We start from the raw sequence: 26,147 nt of genomic DNA, 5'->3' as shown, positions 1-26,147 counted from the left end.
GTTTATGTTGTATTTATATTCCTATGGGAATTACATTTAGAAATGTACATTCTTTACAACATTGTCATCCATTGAATTCATGCAGAGTTTGAAGATTTCAAATAGTGACAAAAAGAATGACTTGACCATGAAGGGACACGAACCCTCAATCTTCTGATCAGAAGTCAGACGCCTCATCCATTATGCCACGCTGTCATCTATGTCGAAATTGTCGAACCTGTGGAAGGTGTGGTAATAGTAACCTCAAGTATAACATTCAAAATTTAGAAGCTTTTTCTAGAGGTATGTTTTGGAAAAACTTGCATATGAATTACAAAATGAAATCCAACATATTTTAGTGATTTATGTTGAGTGAACATTACAAAGTATACCTTTCACATAGCCTAGATTTTGTAAAATCCTTAACTTAGCTGAGAAATAACTTAACTTTTCTACAGGCATGCTATAAAGTTTTATAAAAAGATTAGGGATGTAGGCATTAGAGCAATTTCTCATTGAACTATGGGTGTTCTGATTTCACTGATTCCTTCTAAATATGTGAGATGTACTTTTTATATGCAGATATGCAAATAACCATTATAGTATCAATTTGGTCAAAGAACTGCTTTGCAACACAGATTACCAAAATCAAACAACTTAACAGGTAAACACTTACATTTTCCTAAAGGTTTTTTAAGAATTATGAAAATATTAGGGATGTAGGCTTTATAGCAATTTCTCATTGGACTATGGATGTTCGGATTTCAATGATTCATTTTAAACATGTGAGATATAATTTTTATATGCAGATATGTAATATCCTTTATTGTATCAATTTGGTCAAAGATTTTTTTCCAACACAGATTACCAAAATTGAACAAGTTAACAGGTAAACACTTACCTTTTACAAAAGGATACCTTTTACTATGCACCAAAAACCTAAAAAAACTATAACTATGTGTACATCATGCACATCATTGTTTATGTTGTATTTATTTTCCTATGGGAATTACATTTAGAAATGTACATTCTTTACAACATTGTCATCCATTGAATTCATGCAGAGTTTGAAGATTTCAAATTGTGACAAAATGATAGACTCAACCACGAAGGGACTCGAACCCTCAATCTTCTGATCCGAAGTCAGACGCCTTATCCATTAGGCCACGCGCTCATCTTTATAGAAGTTGTCAAACCTGTGGAAGGTGTGGTAAAAGTAACCTCAAGTATAACATTCAAAATTTAGAAGTTTTTTCTAGATATATGTTTTGGAAAAACTTGCATATGAATTACAAAATGAAATCCAACATATTTTAGTGATTTATGTTGAGTGAACATTACAAAGTATACCTTTCACATAGCCTAGATTTTGTAAAATCCTTAACTTAGCTGAGAAATAACTTAACTTTTCTATAGGCATGCTATAAAGTTTTATAAAAAGATTAGGGATGTAGGCATTAGAGCAATTTCTCATTGAGCTATGGCTGTTCTGATTTCACTGATTCCTTCTAAACATGTGAGATGTATTGTTTATATGCAGATATGCAAATAACCATTATAGTATCAATTTGGTCAAAGAATTGCTTTGCAACACAGATTACCAAAATCAAACAAGTTAACAAGTAAAAACTGACATTTTCCTAAAGGTTTTTTAAGTTTTATGAAAATATTAGGGATGTAGGCTTCATAGCAATTTCTCACTGGACTATGGATGTTCAGATTTCAATGATTCATTTTAAACATGTGAGATATAATTTTTATATGCAGATATGTAATATCCTTTATTGTATCAATTTGGTCAAAGATTTTTTTCCAACACAGATTACCAAAATTGAACAAGTTAACAGGTAAATACTTACCTTTTCCAAAAGGATACCTTTAACTATGCACCAAAAACCTAAAAAAAACTATAACTATGTGTACATCATGCACATCATTGTTTATGTTGTATTTATTTTCCTATGGGAATTACATTTAGAAATGTACATTCTTTACAACATTGTCATCCATTGAATTCATGCAGAGTTTGAAGATTTCAAATAGTGACAAAAAGAATGACTTGACCATGAAGGGACACGAACCCTCAATCTTCTGATCAGAAGTCAGACGCCTCATCCATTATGCCACGCTGTCATCTATGTCGAAATTGTCGAACCTGTGGAAGGTGTGGTAATAGTAACCTCAAGTATAACATTCAAAATTTAGAAGCTTTTTCTAGAGGTATGTTTTGGAAAAACTTGCATATGAATTACAAAATGAAATCCAACATATTTTAGTGATTTATGTTGAGTGAACATTACAAAGTATACCTTTCACATAGCCTAGATTTTGTAAAATCCTTAACTTAGCTGAGAAATAACATAACTTTTCTACAGGCATGCTATAAAGTTTTATAAAAAGATTAGGGATGTAGGCATTAGAGCAATTTCTCATTGAACTATGGGTGTTCTGATTTCACTGATTCCTTCTAAACATGTGAGATGTATTTTTTATATGCAGATATGCAAATAACCATTATAGTATCAATTTGGTCAAAGAACTGCTTTGCAACACAGATTACCAAAATCAAACAAGTTAACAGGTAAACACTTACATTTTCCTAAAGGTTTTTTAAGAATTATGAAAATATTAGGGATGTAGGCTTTATAGCAATTTCTCATTGGACTATGGATGTTCGGATTTCAATGATTCATTTTAAACATGTGAGATATAATTTTTATATGCAGATATGTAATATCCTTTATTGTATCAATTTGGTCAAAGATTTTTTTCCAACACAGATTACCAAAATTGAACAAGTTAACAGGTAAATACTTACCTTTTCCAAAAGGATACCTTTTACTATGCACCAAAAACCTAAAAAAACTATAACTATGTGTACATCATGCACATCATTGTTTATGTTGTATTTATTTTCCTATGGGAATTACATTTAGAAATGTACATTCTTTACAACATTGACATCCATTGAATTCATGCAGAGTTTGAAGATTTCAAATTGTGACAAAATGAAAGACTCGACCACGAAGGGACTCGAACCCTCAATCTTCTGATCCGAAGTCAGACGTCTTACCCATTAGGCCACGCGGTCATCTTTATAGAAGTTGTCGAACCTGTGGAAGGTGTGGTAAAAGTAACCTCAAGTATAACATTCAAAATTTAGAAGTTTTTTCTAGATATATGTTTTGGAAAAACTTGCATATGAATTACAAAATGAAATCCAACATATTTTAGTGATTTATGTTGAGTGAACATTACAAAGTATACCTTTCACATAGCCTAGATTTTGTAAAATCCTTAACTTAGCTGAGAAATAACTTAACTTTTCTATAGGCATGCTATAAAGTTTTATAAAAAGATTAGGGATGTAGGCATAAGAGCAATTTCTCATTGAGCTATGGCTGTTCTGATTTCACTGATTCCTTCTAAACATGTGAGATGTATTTTTTATATGCAGATATGCAAATAACCATTATAGTATCAATTTGGTCAAAGAATTGTTTTGCAACACAGATTACCAAAATCAAACAAGTTAACAGGTAAACACTGACATTTTCCTAAAGGTTTTTTAAGTTTTATGAAAATATTAGGGATGTAGGCTTTATAGCAATTTCTCATTGGACTATGGATGTTCGGATTTCAATGATTCATTTTAAACATGTGAGATATAATTTTTATATGCAGATATGCAAATATCCTTTATTGTATCAATTTGGTCAAAGATTTTTTTCCAACACAGATTACCAAAATTGAACAAGTTAAGAGGTAAATACTTACATTTTCCAAAAGGATACCTTTTACTATGCACCAAAAACCTAAAAAACCTATAACTATGTATACATCATGCACATCATTGTTTATGTTGTATTTATTTTCCTATGGGAATTACATTTAGAAATGTACATTCTTTACAACATTGTCATCCATTGAATTCATGCAGAGTTTGAAGATTTCAAATAGTGACAAAAAGAATGACTTGACCATGAAGGGACACGAACCCTCAATCTTCTGATCAGAAGTCAGACGCCTCATCCATTATGCCACGCTGTCATCTATGTCGAAATTGTCGAACCTGTGGAAGGTGTGGTAATAGTAACCTCAAGTATAACATTCAAAATTTAGAAGCTTTTTCTAGAGGTATGGTTTGGAAAAACTTGCATATGAATTACAAAATGAAATCCAACATATTTTAGTGATTTATGTTGAGTGAACATTACAAAGTATACGTTTCACATAGCCTAGATTTTGTAAAATCCTTAACTTAGCTGAGAAATAACATAACTTTTCTACAGGCATGCTATAAAGTTTTATAAAAAGATTAGGGATGAAGGCATTAGAGCAATTTCTCATTGAACTATGGGTGTTCTGATTTCACTGATTCCTTCTAAACATGTGAGATGTATTTTTTATATGCAGATATGCAAATAACCATTATAGTATCAATTTGGTCAAAGAACTGCTTTGCAACACAGATTACCAAAATCAAACAAGTTAACAGGTAAACACTTACATTTTCCTAAAGGTTTTTTAAGAATTATGAAAATATTAGGGATGTAGGCTTTATAGCAATTTCTCATTGGACTATGGATGTTCGGATTTCAATGATTCATTTTAAACATGTGAGATATAATTTTTATATGCAGATATGCAAATATCCTTTATTATATCAATTTGGTCAAACATTTTTTTCCAAGTCAGATTACCAAAATTGAACAAGTTAAGAGGTAAATACTTACCTTTTCCAAAAGGATACCTTTTTGCTATGCACCAAAAACCTAAAAAAACTATAACTATGTGTACATCATGCACATCATTGTTTATGTTGTATTTATTTTCCTATGGGAATTACATTTAGAAATGTACATTCTTTACAACATTGTCATCCATTGAATTCATGCAGAGTTTGAAGATTTCAAATAGTGACAAAAAGAATGACTTGACCATGAAGGGACACGAACCCTCAATCTTCTGATCAGAAGTCAGACGCCTCATCCATTATGCCACGCTGTCATCTATGTCGAAATTGTCGAACCTGTGGAAGGTGTGGTAATAGTAACCTCAAGTATAACATTCAAAATTTAAATGCTTTTTCTAGAGGTATGTTTTGGAAAAACTTGCATATGAATTACAAAATGAAATCCAACATATTTTAGTGATTTATGTTGAGTGAACATTACAAAGTATACCTTTCACATAGCCTAGATTTTGTAAAATCCTTAACTTAGCTGAGAAATAACTTAACTTTTCTACAGGCATGCTATAAAGTTTTATAAAAAGATTAGGGATGTAGGCATTAGAGCAATTTCTCATTGAACTATGGGTGTTCTGATTTCACTGATTCCTTCTAAACATGTGAGATGTACTTTTTATATGCAGATATGCAAATAACCATTATAGTATCAATTTGGTCAAAGAACTGCTTTGCAACACAGATTACCAAAATCAAACAACTTAACAGGTAAACACTTACATTTTCCTAAAGGTTTTTTAAGAATTATGAAAATATTAGGGATGTAGGCTTTATAGCAATTTCTCATTGGACTATGGATGTTCGGATTTCAATGATTCATTTTAAACATGTGAGATATAATTTTTATATGCAGATATGTAATATCCTTTATTGTATCAATTTGGTCAAAGATTTTTTTCCAACACAGATTACCAAAATTGAACAAGTTAACAGGTAAACACTTACCTTTTACAAAAGGATACCTTTTACTATGCACCAAAAACCTAAAAAAACTATAACTATGTGTACATCATGCACATCATTGTTTATGTTGTATTTATTTTCCTATGGGAATTACATTTAGAAATGTACATTCTTTACAACATTGTCATCCATTGAATTCATGCAGAGTTTGAAGATTTCAAATTGTGACAAAATGATAGACTCAACCACGAAGGGACTCGAACCCTCAATCTTCTGATCCGAAGTCAGACGCCTTATCCATTAGGCCACGCGCTCATCTTTATAGAAGTTGTCAAACCTGTGGAAGGTGTGGTAAAAGTAACCTCAAGTATAACATTCAAAATTTAGAAGTTTTTTCTAGATATATGTTTTGGAAAAACTTGCATATGAATTACAAAATGAAATCCAACATATTTTAGTGATTTATGTTGAGTGAACATTACAAAGTATACCTTTCACATAGCCTAGATTTTGTAAAATCCTTAACTTAGCTGAGAAATAACTTAACTTTTCTATAGGCATGCTATAAAGTTTTATAAAAAGATTAGGGATGTAGGCATTAGAGCAATTTCTCATTGAGCTATGGCTGTTCTGATTTCACTGATTCCTTCTAAACATGTGAGATGTATTGTTTATATGCAGATATGCAAATAACCATTATAGTATCAATTTGGTCAAAGAATTGCTTTGCAACACAGATTACCAAAATCAAACAAGTTAACAAGTAAAAACTGACATTTTCCTAAAGGTTTTTTAAGTTTTATGAAAATATTAGGGATGTAGGCTTCATAGCAATTTCTCACTGGACTATGGATGTTCAGATTTCAATGATTCATTTTAAACATGTGAGATATAATTTTTATATGCAGATATGTAATATCCTTTATTGTATCAATTTGATCAAAGATTTTTTTCCAACACAGATTACCAAAATTGAACAAGTTAACAGGTAAATACTTACCTTTTCCAAAAGGATACCTTTAACTATGCACCAAAAACCTAAAAAAACTATAACTATGTGTACATCATGCACATCATTGTTTATGTTGTATTTATTTTCCTATGGGAATTACATTTAGAAATGTACATTCTTTACAACATTGTCATCCATTGAATTCATGCAGAGTTTGAAGATTTCAAATAGTGACAAAAAGAATGACTTGACCATGAAGGGACACGAACCCTCAATCTTCTGATCAGAAGTCAGACGCCTCATCCATTATGCCACGCTGTCATCTATGTCGAAATTGTCGAACCTGTGGAAGGTGTGGTAATAGTAACCTCAAGTATAACATTCAAAATTTAGAAGCTTTTTCTAGAGGTATGTTTTGGAAAAACTTGCATATGAATTACAAAATGAAATCCAACATATTTTAGTGATTTATGTTGAGTGAACATTACAAAGTATACCTTTCACATAGCCTAGATTTTGTAAAATCCTTAACTTAGCTGAGAAATAACATAACTTTTCTACAGGCATGCTATAAAGTTTTATAAAAAGATTAGGGATGTAGGCATTAGAGCAATTTCTCATTGAACTATGGGTGTTCTGATTTCACTGATTCCTTCTAAACATGTGAGATGTATTTTTTATATGCAGATATGCAAATAACCATTATAGTATCAATTTGGTCAAAGAACTGCTTTGCAACACAGATTACCAAAATCAAACAAGTTAACAGGTAAACACTTACATTTTCCTAAAGGTTTTTTAAGAATTATGAAAATATTAGGGATGTAGGCTTTATAGCAATTTCTCATTGGACTATGGATGTTCGGATTTCAATGATTCATTTTAAACATGTGAGATATAATTTTTATATGCAGATATGTAATATCCTTTATTGTATCAATTTGGTCAAAGATTTTTTTCCAACACAGATTACCAAAATTGAACAAGTTAACAGGTAAATACTTACCTTTTCCAAAAGGATACCTTTTACTATGCACCAAAAACCTAAAAAAACTATAACTATGTGTACATCATGCACATCATTGTTTATGTTGTATTTATTTTCCTATGGGAATTACATTTAGAAATGTACATTCTTTACAACATTGACATCCATTGAATTCATGCAGAGTTTGAAGATTTCAAATTGTGACAAAATGTTAGACTCGACCACGAAGGGACTCGAACCCTCAATCTTCTGATCCGAAGTCAGACGTCTTACCCATTAGGCCACGCGGTCATCTTTATAGAAGTTGTCGAACCTGTGGAAGGTGTGGTAAAAGTAACCTCAAGTATAACATTCAAAATTTAGAAGTTTTTTCTAGATATATGTTTTGGAAAAACTTGCATATGAATTACAAAATGAAATCCAACATATTTTAGTGATTTATGTTGAGTGAACATTACAAAGTATACCTTTCACATAGCCTAGATTTTGTAAAATCCTTAACTTAGCTGAGAAATAACTTAACTTTTCTATAGGCATGCTATAAAGTTTTATAAAAAGATTAGGGATGTAGGCATTAGAGCAATTTCTCATTGAGCTATGGCTGTTCTGATTTCACTGATTCCTTCTAAACATGTGAGATGTATTTTTTATATGCAGATATGCAAATAACCATTATAGTATCAATTTGGTCAAAGAATTGCTTTGCAACACAGATTACCAAAATCAAACAAGTTAACAAGTAAAAACTGACATTTTCCTAAAGGTTTTTTAAGTTTTATGAAAATATTAGGGATGTAGGCTTCATAGCAATTTCTCACTGGACTATGGATGTTTGGATTTCAATGATTCATTTTAAACATGTGAGATATAATTTTTATATGCAGATATGTAATATCCTTTATTGTATCAATTTGGTCAAAGATTTTTTTCCAACACAGATTACCAAAATTGAACAAGTTAACAGGTAAATACTTACCTTTTCCAAAAGGATACCTTTAACTATGCACCAAAAACCTAAAAAAACTATAACTATGTGTACATCATGCACATCATTGTTTATGTTGTATTTATTTTCCTATGGGAATTACATTTAGAAATGTACATTCTTTACAACATTGTCATCCATTGAATTCATGCAGAGTTTGAAGATTTCAAATAGTGACAAAAAGAATGACTTGACCATGAAGGGACACGAACCCTCAATCTTCTGATCAGAAGTCAGACGCCTCATCCATTATGCCACGCTGTCATCTATGTCGAAATTGTCGAACCTGTGGAAGGTGTGGTAATAGTAACCTCAAGTATAACATTCAAAATTTAGAACTTTTTCTAGAGGTATGTTTTGGAAAAACTTGCATATGAATTACAAAATGAAATCCAACATATTTTAGTGATTTATGTTGAGTGAACATTACAAAGTATACCTTTCACATAGCCTAGATTTTGTAAAATCCTTAACTTAGCTGAGAAATAACATAACTTTTCTACAGGCATGCTATAAAGTTTTATAAAAAGATTAGGGATGTAGGCATTAGAGCAATTTCTCATTGAACTATGGGTGTTCTGATTTCACTGATTCCTTCTAAACATGTGAGATGTATTTTTTATATGCAGATATGCAAATAACCATTATAGTATCAATTTGGTCAAAGAACTGCTTTGCAACACAGATTACCAAAATCAAACAAGTTAACAGGTAAACACTTACATTTTCCTAAAGGTTTTTTAAGAATTATGAAAATATTAGGGATGTAGGCTTTATAGCAATTTCTCATTGGACTATGGATGTTCGGATTTCAATGATTCATTTTAAACATGTGAGATATAATTTTTATATGCAGATATGTAATATCCTTTATTGTATCAATTTGGTCAAAGATTTTTTTCCAACACAGATTACCAAAATTGAACAAGTTAACAGGTAAATACTTACCTTTTCCAAAAGGATACCTTTTACTATGCACCAAAAACCTAAAAAACTATAACTATGTGTACATCATGCACATCATTGTTTATGTTGTATTTATTTTCCTATGGGAATTACATTTAGAAATGTACATTCTTTACAACATTGACATCCATTGAATTCATGCAGAGTTTGAAGATTTCAAATTGTGACAAAATGAAAGACTCGACCACGAAGGGACTCGAACCCTCAATCTTCTGATCCGAAGTCAGACGTCTTACCCATTAGGCCACGCGGTCATCTTTATAGAAGTTGTCGAACCTGTGGAAGGTGTGGTAAAAGTAACCTCAAGTATAGCATTCAAAATTTAGAAGCTTTTTCTAGAGGTATGTTTTGGAAAAACTTGCATATGAATTACAAAATAAAATCCAACATATTTTAGTGATTTATGTTGAGTGAACATTACAAAGTATACCTTTCACATAGCCTAGATTTTGTAAAATCCTTAACTTAGCTGAGAAATAACTTAACTTTTCTATAGGCATGCTATAAAGTTTTATAAAAAGATTAGGGATGTAGGCATTAGAGCAATTTCTCATTGAGCTATGTCTGTTCTGATTTCAGTGATTCCTTCTAAACATGTGAGATGTATTTTTTATATGCAGATATGCAAATAACCATTATAGTATCAATTTGGTCAAAGAATTGCTTTGCAACACAGATTACCAAAATCAAACAAGTTAACAGGTAAACACTGACATTTTCCTAAAGGTTTTTTAAGTTTTATGAAAATATTAGGGATGTAGGCTTTATAGCAATTTCTCATTGGACTATGGATGTTCGGATTTCAATGATTCATTTTAAACATGTGAGATATAATTTTTATATGCAGATATGCAAATATCCTTTATTGTATCAATTTGGTCAAACATTTTTTTCCAACACAGATTACCAAAATTGAACAAGTTAAGAGGTAAATACTTACATTTTCCAAAAGGATACCTTTTACTATGCACCAAAAACCTAAAAAACCTATAACTATGTGTACATCATGCACATCATTGTTTATGTTGTATTTATTTTCCTATGGGAATTACATTTAGAAATGTACATTCTTTACAACATTGTCATCCATTGAATTCATGCAGAGTTTGAAGATTTCAAATAGTGACAAAAAGAATGACTTGACCATGAAGGGACACGAACCCTCAATCTTCTGATCAGAAGTCAGACGCCTCATCCATTATGCCACGCTGTCATCTATGTCGAAATTGTCGAACCTGTGGAAGGTGTGGTAAAAGTAACCTCAAGTATAACATTCAAAATTTAGAAGTTTTTTCTAGATATATGTTTTGGAAAAACTTGCATATGAATTACAAAATGCAATCCAACATATTTTAGTGATTTATGTTGAGTGAACATTACAAAGTATACCTTTCACATAGCCTAGATTTTGTAAAATCCTTAACTTAGCTGAGAAATAACTTAACTTTTCTATAGGCATGCTATAAAGTTTTATAAAAAGATTAGGGATGTAGGCATTAGAGCAATTTCTCATTGAGCTATGGCTGTTCTGATTTCACTGATTCCTTCTAAACATGTGAGATGTATTTTTTATATGCAGATATGCAAATAACCATTATAGTATCAATTTGGTCAAAGAATTGCTTTGCAACACAGATTACCAAAATCAAACAAGTTAACAAGTAAAAACTGACATTTTCCTAAAGGTTTTTTAAGTTTTATGAAAATATTAGGGATGTAGGCTTTATAGCAATTTCTCATTGGACTATGGATGTTCGGATTTCAATGATTCATTTTAAACATGTGAGATATAATTTTTATATGCAGATATGTAATATCCTTTATTGTATCAATTTGGTCAAAGATTTTTTTCCAACACAGATTACCAAAATTGAACAAGTTAACAGGTAAATACTTACCTTTTCCAAAAGGATACCTTTTACTATGCACCAAAAACCTAAAAAAACTATAACTATGTGTACATCATGCACATCATTGTTTATGTTGTATTTATTTTCCTATGGGAATTACATTTAGAAATGTACATTCTTTACAACATTGACATCCATTGAATTCATGCAGAGTTTGAAGATTTCAAATTGTGACAAAATGAAAGACTCGACCACGAAGGGACTCGAACCCTCAATCTTCTGATCCGAAGTCAGACGTCTTACCCATTAGGCCACGCGGTCATCTTTATAGAAGTTGTCGAACCTGTGGAAGGTGTGGTAAAAGTAACCTCAAGTATAACATTCAAAATTTAGAAGTTTTTTCTAGATATATGTTTTGGAAAAACTTGCATATGAATTACAAAATGAAATCCAACATATTTTAGTGATTTATGTTGAGTGAACATTACAAAGTATACCTTTCACATAGCCTAGATTTTGTAAAATCCTTAACTTAGCTGAGAAATAACTTAACTTTTCTATAGGCATGCTATAAAGTTTTATAAAAAGATTAGGGATGTAGGCATTAGAGCAATTTCTCATTGAGCTATGGCTGTTCTGATTTCACTGATTCCTTCTAAACATGTGAGATGTATTTTTTATATGCAGATATGCAAATAACCATTATAGTATCAATTTGGTCAAAGAATTGCTTTGCAACACAGATTACCAAAATCAAACAAGTTAACAAGTAAAAACTGACATTTTCCTAAAGGTTTTTTAAGTTTTATGAAAATATTAGGGATGTAGGCTTCATAGCAATTTCTCACTGGACTATGGATGTTTGGATTTCAATGATTCATTTTAAACATGTGAGATATAATTTTTATATGCAGATATGTAATATCCTTTATTGTATCAATTTGGTCAAAGATTTTTTTCCAACACAGATTACCAAAATTGAACAAGTTAACAGGTAAATACTTACCTTTTCCAAAAGGATACCTTTAACTATGCACCAAAACCTAAAAAAACTATAACTATGTGTACATCATGCACATCATTGTTTATGTTGTATTTATTTTCCTATGGGAATTACATTTAGAAATGTACATTCTATACAACATTGTCATCCATTGAATTCATGCAGAGTTTGAAGATTTCAAATAGTGACAAAAAGAATGACTTGACCATGAAGGGACACGAACCCTCAATCTTCTGATCAGAAATCAGACGCCTCATCCATTATGCCACGCTGTCATCTATGTCAAAATTGTCGAACCTGTGGAAGGTGTGGTAATAGTAACCTCAAGTATAACATTCAAAATTTAGAACTTTTTCTAGAGGTATGTTTTGGAAAAACTTGCATATGAATTACAAAATGAAATCCAACATATTTTAGTGATTTATGTTGAGTGAACATTACAAAGTATACCTTTCACATAGCCTAGATTTTGTAAAATCCTTAACTTAGCTGAGAAATAACATAACTTTTCTACAGGCATGCTATAAAGTTTTATAAAAAGATTAGGGATGTAGGCATTAGAGCAATTTCTCATTGAACTATGGGTGTTCTGATTTCACTGATTCCTTCTAAACATGTGAGATGTATTTTTTATATGCAGATATGCAAATAACCATTATAGTATCAATTTGGTCAAAGAACTGCTTTGCAACACAGATTACCAAAATCAAACAAGTTAACAGGTAAACACTTACATTTTCCTAAAGGTTTTTTAAGAATTATGAAAATATTAGGGATGTAGGCTTTATAGCAATTTCTCATTGGACTATGGATGTTCGGATTTCAATGATTCATTTTAAACATGTGAGATATAATTTTTATATGCAGATATGTAATATCCTTTATTGTATCAATTTGGTCAAAGATTTTTTTCCAACACAGATTACCAAAATTGAACAAGTTAACAGGTAAATACTTACCTTTTCCAAAAGGATACCTTTTACTATGCACCAAAAACCTAAAAAACTAAAACTATGTGTACATCATGCACATCATTGTTTATGTTGTATTTATTTTCCTATGGGAATTACATTTAGAAATGTACATTCTTTACAACATTGACATCCATTGAATTCATGCAGAGTTTGAAGATTTCAAATTGTGACAAAATGAAAGACTCGACCACGAAGGGACTCGAACCCTCAATCTTCTGATCCGAAGTCAGACGTCTTACCCATTAGGCCACGCGGTCATCTTTATAGAAGTTGTCGAACCTGTGGAAGGTGTGGTAAAAGTAACCTCAAGTATAACATTCAAAATTTAGAAGCTTTTTCTAGAGGTATGTTTTGGAAAAACTTGCATATGAATTACAAAATAAAATCCAACATATTTTAGTGATTTATGTTGAGTGAACATTACAAAGTATACCTTTCACATAGCCTAGATTTTGTAAAATCCTTAACTTAGCTGAGAAATAACTTAACTTTTCTATAGGCATGCTATAAAGTTTTATAAAAAGATTAGGGATGTAGTCATTAGAGCAATTTCTCATTGATCTATGGCTGTTCTGATTTCAGTGATTCCTTCTAAACATGTGAGATGTATTTTTTATATGCAGATATGCAAATAACCATTATAGTATCAATTTGGTCAAAGAATTGCTTTGCAACACAGATTACCAAAATCAAACAAGTTAACAGGTAAACACTGACATTTTCCTAAAGGTTTTTTAAGTTTTATGAAAATATTAGGTATGTAGGCTTTATAGCAATTTCTCATTGGACTATGGATGTTCGGATTTCAATGATTCATTTTAAACATGTGAGATATAATTTTTATATGCAGATATGCAAATATCCTTTATTATATCAATTTGGTCAAACATTTTTTTCCAACACAGATTACCAAAATTGAACAAGTTAAGAGGTAAATACTTACCTTTTCCAAAAGGATACCTTTTACTATGCACCAAAAACCTAAAAAAACTATAACTATGTGTACATCATGCACATCATTGTTTATGTTGTATTTATTTTCCTATGGGAATTACATTTAGAAATGTACATTCTTTACAACATTGTCATCCATTGAATTCATGCAGAGTTTGAAGATTTCAAATTGTGACAAAATGAAAGACTCGACAACGAAGGGACTCGAACCCTCAATCTTCTGATCCGAAGTCAGACGCCTTATCCATTAGGCCACACGGTCATCTTTATAGAAGTTGTCAAACCTGTGGAAGGTGTGGTAAAAGTAACCTCAAGTATAACATTCAAAATTTAGAAGTTTTTTCTAGATATATGTTTTGGAAAAACTTGCATATGAAATACAAAATGCAATCCAACATATTTTAGTGATTTATGTTGAGTGAACATTACAAAGTATACCTTTCACATAGCCTAGATTTTGTAAAATCCTTAACTTAGCTGAGAAATAACTTAACTTTTCTATAGGCATGCTATAAAGTTTTATAAAAAGATTAGGGATGTAGGCATTAGAGCAATTTCTCATTGAGCTATGTCTGTTCTGATTTCAGTGATTCCTTCTAAACATGTGAGATGTATTTTTTATATGCAGATATGCAAATAACCATTATAGTATCAATTTGGTCAAAGAATTGCTTTGCAACACAGATTACCAAAATCAAACAAGTTAACAGGTAAACACTGACATTTTCCTAAAGGTTTTTTAAGTTTTATGAAAATATTAGGGATGTAGGCTTTATAGCAATTTCTCATTGGACTATGGATGTTCGGATTTCAATGATTCATTTTAAACATGTGAGATATAATTTTTATATGCAGATATGCAAATATCCTTTATTGTATCAATTTGGTCAAACATTTTTTTCCAACACAGATTACCAAAATTGAACAAGTTAAGAGGTAAATACTTACATTTTCCAAAAGGATACCTTTTACTATGCACCAAAAACCTAAAAAACCTATAACTATGTGTACATCATGCACATCATTGTTTATGTTGTATTTATTTTCCTATGGGAATTACATTTAGAAATGTACATTCTTTACAACATTGTCATCCATTGAATTCATGCAGAGTTTGAAGATTTCAAATAGTGACAAAAAGAATGACTTGACCATGAAGGGACACGAACCCTCAATCTTCTGATCAGAAGTCAGACGCCTCATCCATTATGCCACGCTGTCATCTATGTCGAAATTGTCGAACCTGTGGAAGGTGTGGTAAAAGTAACCTCAAGTATAACATTCAAAATTTAGAAGTTTTTTCTAGATATATGTTTTGGAAAAACTTGCATATGAATTACAAAATGCAATCCAACATATTTTAGTGATTTATGTTGAGTGAACATTACAAAGTATACCTTTCACATAGCCTAGATTTTGTAAAATCCTTAACTTAGCTGAGAAATAACTTAACTTTTCTATAGGCATGCTATAAAGTTTTATAAAAAGATTAGGGATGTAGGCATTAGAGCAATTTCTCATTGAGCTATGGCTGTTCTGATTTCACTGATTCCTTCTAAACATGTGAGATGTATTTTTTATATGCAGATATGCAAATAACCATTATAGTATCAATTTGGTCAAAGAATTGCTTTGCAACACAGATTACCAAAATCAAACAAGTTAACAAGTAAAAACTGACATTTTCCTAAAGGTTTTTTAAGTTTTATGAAAATATTAGGGATGTAGGCTTTATAGCAATTTCTCATTGGACTATGGATGTTTGGATTTCAATGATTCATTTTAAACATGTGAGATATAATTTTTATATGCAGATATGTAATATCCTTTATTGTATCAATTTGGTCAAAGATTTTTTTCCAACACAGATTACCAAAATTGAACAAGTTAACAGGTAAATACTTACCTATTCCAAAAGGATACCTTTAACTATGCACCAAAAACCTAAAAAAACTATAACTATGTGTACATCATGCACATCATTGTTTATGTTGTATTTATTATCCTATGGGAATTACATTTAGAAATGTACATTCTTTACAACATTGTCATCCATTGAATTCATGCAGAGTTTGAAGATTTCAAATTGTGACAAAATGAAAGACTCGACCACGAAGGGACTCAAACCCTCAATCTTCTGATCCGAAGTCAGACGCCTTATCCATTAGGCCACACGGTCATCTTTATAAAAGTTGTCAAACCTGTGGAAGGTGTGGTAAAAGTAACCTCAAGTATAACATTCAAAATTTAGAAGTTTTTTCTAGATATATGTTTTGGAAAAACTTGCATATGAATTACAAAATGCAATCCAACATATTTTAGTGATTTATGTTGAGTGAACATTACAAAGTATACCTTTCACATAGCCTAGATTTTGTAAAATCCTTAACTTAGCTGAGAAATAACTTAACTTTTCTATAGGCATGCTATAAAGTTTTATAAAAAGATTAGGGATGTAGGCATTAGAGCAATTTCTCATTGAACTATGGGTGTTCTGATTTCACTGATTCCTTCTAAACATGTGAGATGTATTTTTTATATGCAGATATGCAAATAACCATTATAGTATCAATTTGGTCAAAGAACTGCTTTGCAACACAGATTACCAAAATCAAACAAGTTAACAGGTAAACACTTACATTTTCCTAAAGGTTTTTTAAGTTTTATGAAAATATTAGGGATGTAGGCTTTATAGCAATTTCTCATTGGACTATGGATGTTCGGATTTCAATGATTCATTTTAAACATGTGAGATATAATTTTTATATGCAGATATGCAAATATCCTTTATTGTATCAATTTGGTCAAAGATTTTTTTCCAACACAGATTACCAAAATTGAACAAGTTAAGAGGTAAATACTTACATTTTCCAAAAGGATACCTTTTACTATGCACCAAAAACCTAAAAAACCTATAACTATATATACATCATGCACATCATTGTTTATGTTGTATTTATTTTCCTATGGGAATTACATTTAGAAATGTACATTCTTTACAACATTGTCATCCATTGAATTCATGCAGAGTTTGAAGATTTCAAATAGTGACAAAAAGAATGACTTGACCATGAACCCTCAATCTTCTGATCAGAAGTCAGACGCCTCATCCATTATGCCACGCTGTCATCTATGTCGAAATTGTCGAACCTGTGGAAGGTGTGGTAATAGTAACCTCAAGTATAACATTCAAAATTTAGAAGCTTTTTCTAGAGGTATGTTTTGGAAAAACTTGCATATGAATTACAAAATAAAATCCAACATATTATAGTGATTTATGTTGAGTGAACATTACAAAGTATACCTTTCACATAGCCTAGATTTTGTAAAATCCTTAACTTAGCTGAGAAATAACTTAACTTTTCTATAGGCATGCTATAAAGTTTTATAAAAAGATTAGGGATGTAGGCATTAGAGCAATTTCTCATTGAGCTATGGCTGTTCTGATTTCACTGATTCCTTCTAAACATGTGAGATGTATTTTTTATATGCAGATATGCAAATAACCATTATAGTATCAATTTGGTCAAAGAATTGCTTTGCAACACAGATTACCAAAATCAAACAAGTTAACAGGTAAACACTGACATTTTCCTAAAGGTTTTTTAAGTTTTATGAAAATATTAGGGATGTAGGCTTTATAGCAATTTCTCATTGGACTATGGATGTTCGGATTTCAATGATTCATTTTAAACATGTGAGATATAATTTTTATATGCAGATATGCAAATAACCTTTATTGTATCAATTTGGTCAAAGATTTTTTTCCAACACAGATTACCAAAATTGAAAAAGTTAAGAGGTAAATACTTAAATTGTCCAAAAGGATACCTTTTACTATGCACCAAAAACCTAAAAATCCTATAACTATGTGTACATCATGCACATCATTGTTTATGTTGTATTTATTTTCCTATGGGAATTACATTTAGAAATGTGCATTCTTTACAACATTGTCATCCATTGAATTCATGCAGAGTTTGAAGATTTCAAATAGTGACAAAAAGAATGACTTGACCATGAAGGGACACGAACCCTCAATCTTCTGATCAGAAGTCAGACGCCTCATCCATTATGCCACGCTGTCATCTATGTCAAAATTGTCAAACCTGTGGAAGTTGTGGTAATAGTAACCTCAAGTATAACATTCAAAATTTAGAAGCATTTTCTAGAGGTATGTTTTGGAAAAACTTGCATATGAATTACAAAATGAAATCCAACATATTTTAGTCATTTATGTTGAGTGAACATTACAAAGTATACCTTTCACATAGCCTAGATTTTGTAAAATCCTTAACTTAGCTGAGAAATAACTTAACTTTTCTATAGGCATGCTATAACGTTTTATAAAAAGATTAGGGATGTAGGCATTAGAGCAATTTCTCATTGAGCTATGGCTGTTCTGATTTCACTGATTCCTTCTAAACATGTGAGATGTATTTTTTATATGCAGATATGCAAATAACCATTATAGTATCAATTTGGTCAAAGAATTGCTTTGCAACACAGATTACCAAAATCAAACAAGTTAACAGGTAAATACTGACATTTTCCTAAAGGTTTTTTAAGTTTTATGAAAATATTAGGGATGTAGGCTTTATAGCAATTTCTCATTGGACTATGGATGTTCGGATTTCAATGATTCATTTTAAACATGTGAGATATAATTTTTATATGCAGATATGCAAATATCCTTTATTGTATCAATTTGGTCAAACATTTTTTTCCAACACAGATTACCAAAATTGAACAAGTTAAGAGGTAAATACTTACATTTTCCAAAAGGATACCTTTTACTATGCACCAAAAACCTAAAAAACCTATAACTATGTGTACATCATGCACATCATTGTTTATGTTATATTTATTTTCCTATGGGAATTACATTTAGAAATGTACATTCTTTACAACATTGTCATCCATTGAATTCATGCAGAGTTTGAAGATTTCAAATAGTGACAAAAAGAATGACTGGATCATGAAGGGACACGAACCCTCAATCTTCTGATCAGAAGTCAGACGCCTCATCCATTATGCCACGCTGTCATCTATGTCGAAATTGTCGAACCTGTGGAAGGTGTGGTAAAAGTAACCTCAAGTATAACATTCAAAATTTAGAAGTTTTTTCTAGATATATGTTTTGGAAAAACTTGCATATGAATTACAAAATGCAATCCAACATATTTTAGTGATTTATGTTGAGTGAACATTACAAAGTATACCTTTCACATAGCCTAGATTTTGTAAAATCCTTAACTTAGCTGAGAAATAACTTAACTTTTCTATAGGCATGCTATAAAGTTTTATAAAAAGATTAGGGATGTAGGCATTAGAGCAATTTCTCATTGAGCTATGGCTGTTCTGATTTCCGTGATTCCTTCTAAACATGTGAGATGTATTTTTTATATGCAGATATGCAAATAACCATTATAGTATGAATTTGGTCAAAGAATTGCTTTGCAACACAGATTACCAAAATCAAACAAGTTAACAAGTAAAAACTTATATTTTCCTAAAGGTTTTTTAAGTTTTATGAAAATATTAGGGATGTAGGCTTTATAGCAATTTCTCATTGGACTATGGATGTTTGGATTTCAATGATTCATTTTAAACATGTGAGATATAATTTTTATATGCAGATATGTAATATCCTTTATTGTATCAATTTGGTCAAAGATTTTTTTCCAACACAGATTACCAAAATTGAACAAGTTAACAGGTAAATACTTACCTATTCCAAAAGGATACCTTTAACTATGCACCAAAAACCTAAAAAAACTATAACTATGTGTACATCATGCACATCATTGTTTATGTTGTATTTATTTTCCCATGGGAATTACATTTAGAAATGTACATTCTTTACAACATTGTCATCCATTGAATTCATGCAGAGTTTGAAGATTTCAAATAGTGACAAAAAGAACGACTTGACCACAAAGGGACATGAACCCTCAATCTTCTGATCAGAAGTCAGACGCCTCATCCATTATGCCACGCTGTCATCTATGTCGAAATTGTCGAACCTGTGGAAGGTGTGGTAATAGTAACCTCAAGTATAACATTCAAAATTTAGAAGCTTTTTCTAGAGGTATGTTTTGGAAAAACTTGCATATGAATTACAAAATAAAATCCAACATATTTTAGTGATTTATGTTGAGTGAACATTACAAAGTATACCTTTCACATAGCCTAGATTTTGTAAAATCCTTAACTTAGCTGAGAAATAACTTAACTTTTCTATAGGCATGCTATAAAGTTTTATAAAAAGATTAGGGATGTAGGCATTAGAGCAATTTCTCATTGAGCTATGGCTGTTCTGATTTCAGTGATTCCTTCTAAACATGTGAGATGTATTTTTTATATGCAGATATGCAAATAACCATTATAGTATCAATTTGGTCAAAGAATTGCTTTGCAACACAGATTACCAAAATCAAACAAGTTAACAGGTAAACACTGACATTTTCTTAAAGGTTTTTTAAGTTTTATGAAAATATTAGGGATGTAGGCTTTATAGCAATTTCTCATTGGACTATGGATGTTCGGATTTCAATGATTCATTTTAAACATGTGAGATATAATTTTTATATGCAGATATGCAAATATCCTTTATTGTATCAATTTGGTCATACATTTTTTTCCAACACAGATTACCAAAATTGAACAAGTTAAGAGGTAAATACTTACATTTTCCAAAAGGATACCTTTTACTATGCACCAAAAACCTAAAAAACCTATAACTATGTGTACATCATGCACATCATTGTTTATGTTGTATTTATTTTCCTATGGGAATTACATTTAGAAATGTACATTCTTTACAACATTGTCATCCATTGAATTCATGCAGAGTTTGAAGATTTCAAATAGTGACAAAAAGAACGACTTGACCACGAAGGGACACGAACCCTCAATCTTCTGATCAGAAGTCAGACGCCTCATCCATTATGCCACGCTGTCATCTATGTCGAAATTGTCGAACCTGTGGAAGGTGTGGTAATAGTAACCTCAAGTATAACATTCAAAATTTAGAAGCTTTTTCTAGAGGTATGTTTTGGAAAAACTTGCATATGAATTACAAAATAAAATCCAACATATTTTAGTGATTTATGTTGAGTGAACATTACAAAGTATACCTTTCACATAGCCTAGATTTTGTAAAATCCTTAACTTAGCTGAGAAATAACTTAACTTTTCTATAGGCATGCTATAAAGTTTTATAAAAAGATTAGGGATGTAGGCATTAGAGCAATTTCTCATTGAGCTATGGCTGTTCTGATTTCCGTGATTCCTTCTAAACATGTGAGATGTATTTTTTATATGCAGATATGCAAATAACCATTATAGTATCAATTTGGTCAAAGAATTGCTTTGCAACACAGATTACCAAAATCAAACAAGTTAACAAGTAAAAACTTACATTTTCCTAAAGGTTTTTTAAGTTTTATGAAAATATTAGGGATGTAGGCTTTATAGCAATTTCTCATTGGACTATGGATGTTCGGATTTCAATGATTCATTTTAAACATGTGAGATATAATTTTTATATGCAGATATGCAAATATCCTTTATTGTATCAATTTGGTCAAAGATTTTTTTCCAACACAGATTACCAAAATTGAACAAGTTAAGAGGTAAATACTTACATTTTCCAAAAGGATACCTTTTACTATGCACCAAAAACCTAAAAAACCTATAACTATGTATACATCATGCACATCATTGTTTATGTTGTATTTATTTTCCTATGGGAATTACATTTAGAAATGTACATTCTTTACAACATTGTCATCCATTGAATTCATGCAGAGTTTGAAGATTTCAAATAGTGACAAAAAGAATGACTTGACCACGAACCCTCAATCTTCTGATCAGAAGTCAGACGCCTCATCCATTATGCCACGCTGTCATCTATGTCGAAATTGTCGAACCTGTGGAAGGTGTAGTAATAGTAACCTCAAGTATAACATTCAAAATTTAGAAGCTTTTTCTAGAGGTATGTTTTGGAAAAACTTGCATATGAATTACAAAATAAAATCCAACATATTTTAGTGATTTATGTTGAGTGAACATTACAAAGTATACCTTTCACATAGCCTAGATTTTGTAAAATCCTTAACTTAGCTGAGAAATAACTTAACTTTTCTATAGGCATGCTATAAAGTTTTATAAAAAGATTAGGGATGTAGGCATTAGAGCAATTTCTCATTGAGCTATGGCTGTTCTGATTTCACTGATTCCTTCTAAACATGTGAGATGTATTTTTTATATGCAGATATGCAAATAACCATTATAGTATCAATTTGGTCAAAGAATTGCTTTGCAACACAGATTACCAAAATCAAACAAGTTAACAGGTAAACACTTACATTTTCCTAAAGGTTTTTTAAGTTTTATGAAAATATTAGGGATGTAGGCTTTATAGCAATTTCTCATTGGACTATGGATGTTCGGATTTCAATGATTCATTTTAAACATGTGAGATATAATTTTTATATGCAGATATGCAAATAACCTTTATTGTATCAATTTGGTCAAAGATTTTTTTCCAACACAGATTACCAAAATTGAACAAGTTAAGAGGTAAATACTTAAATTTTCCAAAAGGATACCTTTTACTATGCACCAAAAACCTAAAAATCCTATAACTATGTGTACATCATGCACATCATTGTTTATGTTGTATTTATTTTCCTATGGGAATTACATTTAGAAATGTGCATTCTTTACAACATTGTCATCCATTGAATTCATGCAGAGTTTGAAGATTTCAAATAGTGACAAAAAGAATGACTTGACCATGAAGGGACACGAACCCTCAATCTTCTGATCAGAAGTCAGACGCCTCATCCATTATGCCACGCTGTCATCTATGTCGAAATTGTGAAACCTGTGGAAGTTGTGGTAATAGTAACCTCAAGTATAACATTCAAAATTTAGAAGCATTTTCTAGAGGTATGTTTTGGAAAAACTTGCATATGAATTACAAAATGAAATCCAACATTTTTTAGTAATTTATGTTGAGTGAACATTACAAAGTATACCTTTCACATAGCCTAGATTTTGTAAAATCCTTAACTTAGCTGAGAAATAACTTAACTTTTCTATAGGCATGCTATAACGTTTTATAAAAAGATTAGGGATGTAGGCATTAAAGCAATTTCTCATTGAGCTATGGCTGTTCTGATTTCAGTGATTCCTTCTAAACATGTGAGATGTATTTTTTATATGCAGATATGCAAATAACCATTATAGTATCAATTTGGTCAAAGAATTGCTTTGCAACACAGATTACCAAAATCAGACAAGTTAACAGGTAAACACTGACATTTTCCTAAAGGTTTTTTAAGTTTTATGAAAATATTAGGGATGTAGGCTTTATAGCAATTTCTCATTGGACTATGGATGTTCGGATTTCAATGATTCATTTTAAACATGTGAGATATAATTTTTATATGCAGATATGCAAATATCCTTTATTGTATCAATTTGGTCAAACATTTTTTTCCAACACAGATTACCAAAATTGAACAAGTTAAGAGGTAAATACTTAAATTTTCCAAAAGGATACCTTTTACTATGCACCAAAAACCTAAAAAACCTATAACTATGTGTACATCATGCACATCATTGTTTATGTTGTATTTATTTTCCTATGGGAATTACATTTAGAAATGTACATTCTTTACAACATTGTCATCCATTGAATTCATGCAGAGTTTGAAGATTTCAAATAGTGACAAAAAGAATGACTTGACCATGAAGGGACACGAACCCTCAATCTTCTGATCAGAAGTCAGACGCCTCATCCATTATGCCACGCTGTCATCTATGTCGAAATTGTCGAACCTGTGGAAGGTGTGGTAAAAGTAACCTCAAGTATAACATTCAAAATTTAGAAGTTTTTTCTAGATATATGTTTTGGAAAAACTTGCATATGAATTACAAAATGCAATCCAACATATTTTAGTGATTTATGTTGAGTGAACATTACAAAGTATACCTTTCACATAGCCTAGATTTTGTAAAATCCTTAACTTAGCTGAGAAATAACTTAACTTTTCTATAGGCATGCTATAAAGTTTTATAAAAAGATTAGGGATGTAGGCATTAGAGCAATTTCTCATTGAACTATGGGTGTTCTGATTTCACTGATTCCTTCTAAACATGTGAGATGTATTTTTTATATGCAGATATGCAAATAACCATTATAGTATCAATTTGGTCAAAGAACTGCTTTGCAACACAGATTACCAAAATCAAACAAGTTAACAGGTAAACACTTACATTTTCCTAAAGGTTTTTTAAGTTTTATGAAAATATTAGGGATGTAGGCTTTATAGCAATTTCTCATTGGACTATGGATGTTCGGATTTCAATGATTCATTTTAAACATGTGAGATATAATTTTTATATGCAGATATGCAAATATCCTTTATTGTATCAATTTGGTCAAAGATTTTTTTCCAACACAGATTACCAAAATTGAACAAGTTAACAGGTAAATACTTACCTATTCCAAAAGGATACCTTTAACTCTGCACCAAAAACCTAAAAAAACTATAACTATGTGTACATCATGCACATCATTGTTTATATTGTATTTATTTTCCTATGGGAATTACATTTAGAAATGTACATTCTTTACAACATTGTCATCCATTGAATTCATGCAGAGTTTGAAGATTTCAAATTGTGACAAAATGAAAGACTCGACCACGAAGGGACTCGAACCCTCAATCTTCTGATCCGAAGTCAGACGCCTTATCCATTAGGCCACACGGTCATCTTTATAAAAGTTGTCAAACCTGTGGAAGTTGTGGTAATAGTAACCTCAAGTATAACATTCAAAATTTAGAAGTTTTTTCTAGATATATGTTTTGGAAAAACTTGCATATGAATTACAAAATGCAATCCAACATATTTTAGTGATTTATGTTGAGTGAACATTACAAAGTATACCTTTCACATAGCCTAGATTTTGTAAAATCCTTAACTTAGCTGAGAAATAACTTAACTTTTCTATAGGCATGCTATAAAGTTTTATAAAAAGATTAGGGATGTAGGCATTAGAGCAATTTCTCATTGAACTATGGGTGTTCTGATTTCACTGATTCCTTCTAAACATGTGAGATGTATTTTTTATATGCAGATATGCAAATAACCATTATAGTATCAATTTGGTCAAAGAACTGCTTTGCAACACAGATTACCAAAATCAAACAAGTTAACAGGTAAACACTTACATTTTCCTAAAGGTTTTTTAAGTTTTATGAAAATATTAGGGATGTAGGCTTTATAGCAATTTCTCATTGGACTATGGATGTTCGGATTTCAATGATTCATTTTAAACATGTGAGATATAATTTTTATATGCAGATATGCAAATATCCTTTATTGTATCAATTTGGTCAAAGATTTTTTTCCAACACAGATTACCAAAATTGAACAAGTTAAGAGGTAAATACTTACATTTTCCAAAAGGATACCTTTTACTATGCACCAAAAACCTAAAAAACCTATAACTATGTATACATCATGCACATCATTGTTTATGTTGTATTTATTTTCCTATGGGAATTACATTTAGAAATGTACATTCTTTACAACATTGTCATCCATTGAATTCATGCAGAGTTTGAAGATTTCAAATAGTGACAAAAAGAATGACTTGACCACGAACCCTCAATCTTCTGATCAGAAGTCAGACGCCTCATCCATTATGCCACGCTGTCATCTATGTCGAAATTGTCAAACCTGTGGAAGTTGTGGTAATAGTAACCTCAAGTATAACATTCAAAATTTAGAAGCATTTTCTAGTGGTATGTTTTGGAAAAACT

The 26,147-nt window shown here is 30.8% G+C and overlaps 10 non-coding genes across 10 annotated transcripts; all 10 read right to left on the bottom strand.

Moving 5' to 3' along the window:
• Positions 1 to 1,080: 1,080 nt before the first annotated feature.
• On the bottom strand, positions 1,081 to 1,153 carry TRNAR-UCG (transfer RNA arginine (anticodon UCG)). The gene has a single exon. It is a non-coding gene; the product is annotated as a tRNA-Arg (tRNA).
• Positions 1,154 to 2,997: 1,844 nt separating this feature from the next.
• On the bottom strand, positions 2,998 to 3,070 carry TRNAR-UCG (transfer RNA arginine (anticodon UCG)). Its single transcript has one exon. It is a non-coding gene; the product is annotated as a tRNA-Arg (tRNA).
• A 2,804-nt stretch (positions 3,071 to 5,874) lies between these two features.
• On the bottom strand, positions 5,875 to 5,947 carry TRNAR-UCG (transfer RNA arginine (anticodon UCG)). Its single transcript has one exon. It is a non-coding gene; the product is annotated as a tRNA-Arg (tRNA).
• Positions 5,948 to 7,790: 1,843 nt separating this feature from the next.
• Positions 7,791 to 7,863, bottom strand: TRNAR-UCG (transfer RNA arginine (anticodon UCG)). Its single transcript has one exon. It is a non-coding gene; the product is annotated as a tRNA-Arg (tRNA).
• A 1,841-nt stretch (positions 7,864 to 9,704) lies between these two features.
• On the bottom strand, positions 9,705 to 9,777 carry TRNAR-UCG (transfer RNA arginine (anticodon UCG)). The gene has a single exon. It is a non-coding gene; the product is annotated as a tRNA-Arg (tRNA).
• Positions 9,778 to 11,621: 1,844 nt separating this feature from the next.
• Positions 11,622 to 11,694, bottom strand: TRNAR-UCG (transfer RNA arginine (anticodon UCG)). Its single transcript has one exon. It is a non-coding gene; the product is annotated as a tRNA-Arg (tRNA).
• Positions 11,695 to 13,534: 1,840 nt separating this feature from the next.
• On the bottom strand, positions 13,535 to 13,607 carry TRNAR-UCG (transfer RNA arginine (anticodon UCG)). Its single transcript has one exon. It is a non-coding gene; the product is annotated as a tRNA-Arg (tRNA).
• Positions 13,608 to 14,493: 886 nt separating this feature from the next.
• TRNAR-UCG (transfer RNA arginine (anticodon UCG)) lies at positions 14,494 to 14,566 on the bottom strand. Its single transcript has one exon. It is a non-coding gene; the product is annotated as a tRNA-Arg (tRNA).
• Positions 14,567 to 16,410: 1,844 nt separating this feature from the next.
• On the bottom strand, positions 16,411 to 16,483 carry TRNAR-UCG (transfer RNA arginine (anticodon UCG)). Its single transcript has one exon. It is a non-coding gene; the product is annotated as a tRNA-Arg (tRNA).
• An 8,537-nt stretch (positions 16,484 to 25,020) lies between these two features.
• On the bottom strand, positions 25,021 to 25,093 carry TRNAR-UCG (transfer RNA arginine (anticodon UCG)). The gene has a single exon. It is a non-coding gene; the product is annotated as a tRNA-Arg (tRNA).
• Between the last annotated feature and the right edge of the window lie 1,054 nt (positions 25,094 to 26,147).

This window comes from Taudactylus pleione, unplaced genomic scaffold (assembly GCF_031769625.1).
Source record: "Taudactylus pleione unplaced genomic scaffold, aTauple2 ptg000612l, whole genome shotgun sequence".
NCBI classification, from domain to species: domain Eukaryota; kingdom Metazoa; phylum Chordata; class Amphibia; order Anura; family Myobatrachidae; genus Taudactylus; species Taudactylus pleione.
Note: the sequence above shows the minus strand (reverse complement) of the source record. Positions and strands in the feature narration are given on the sequence as shown.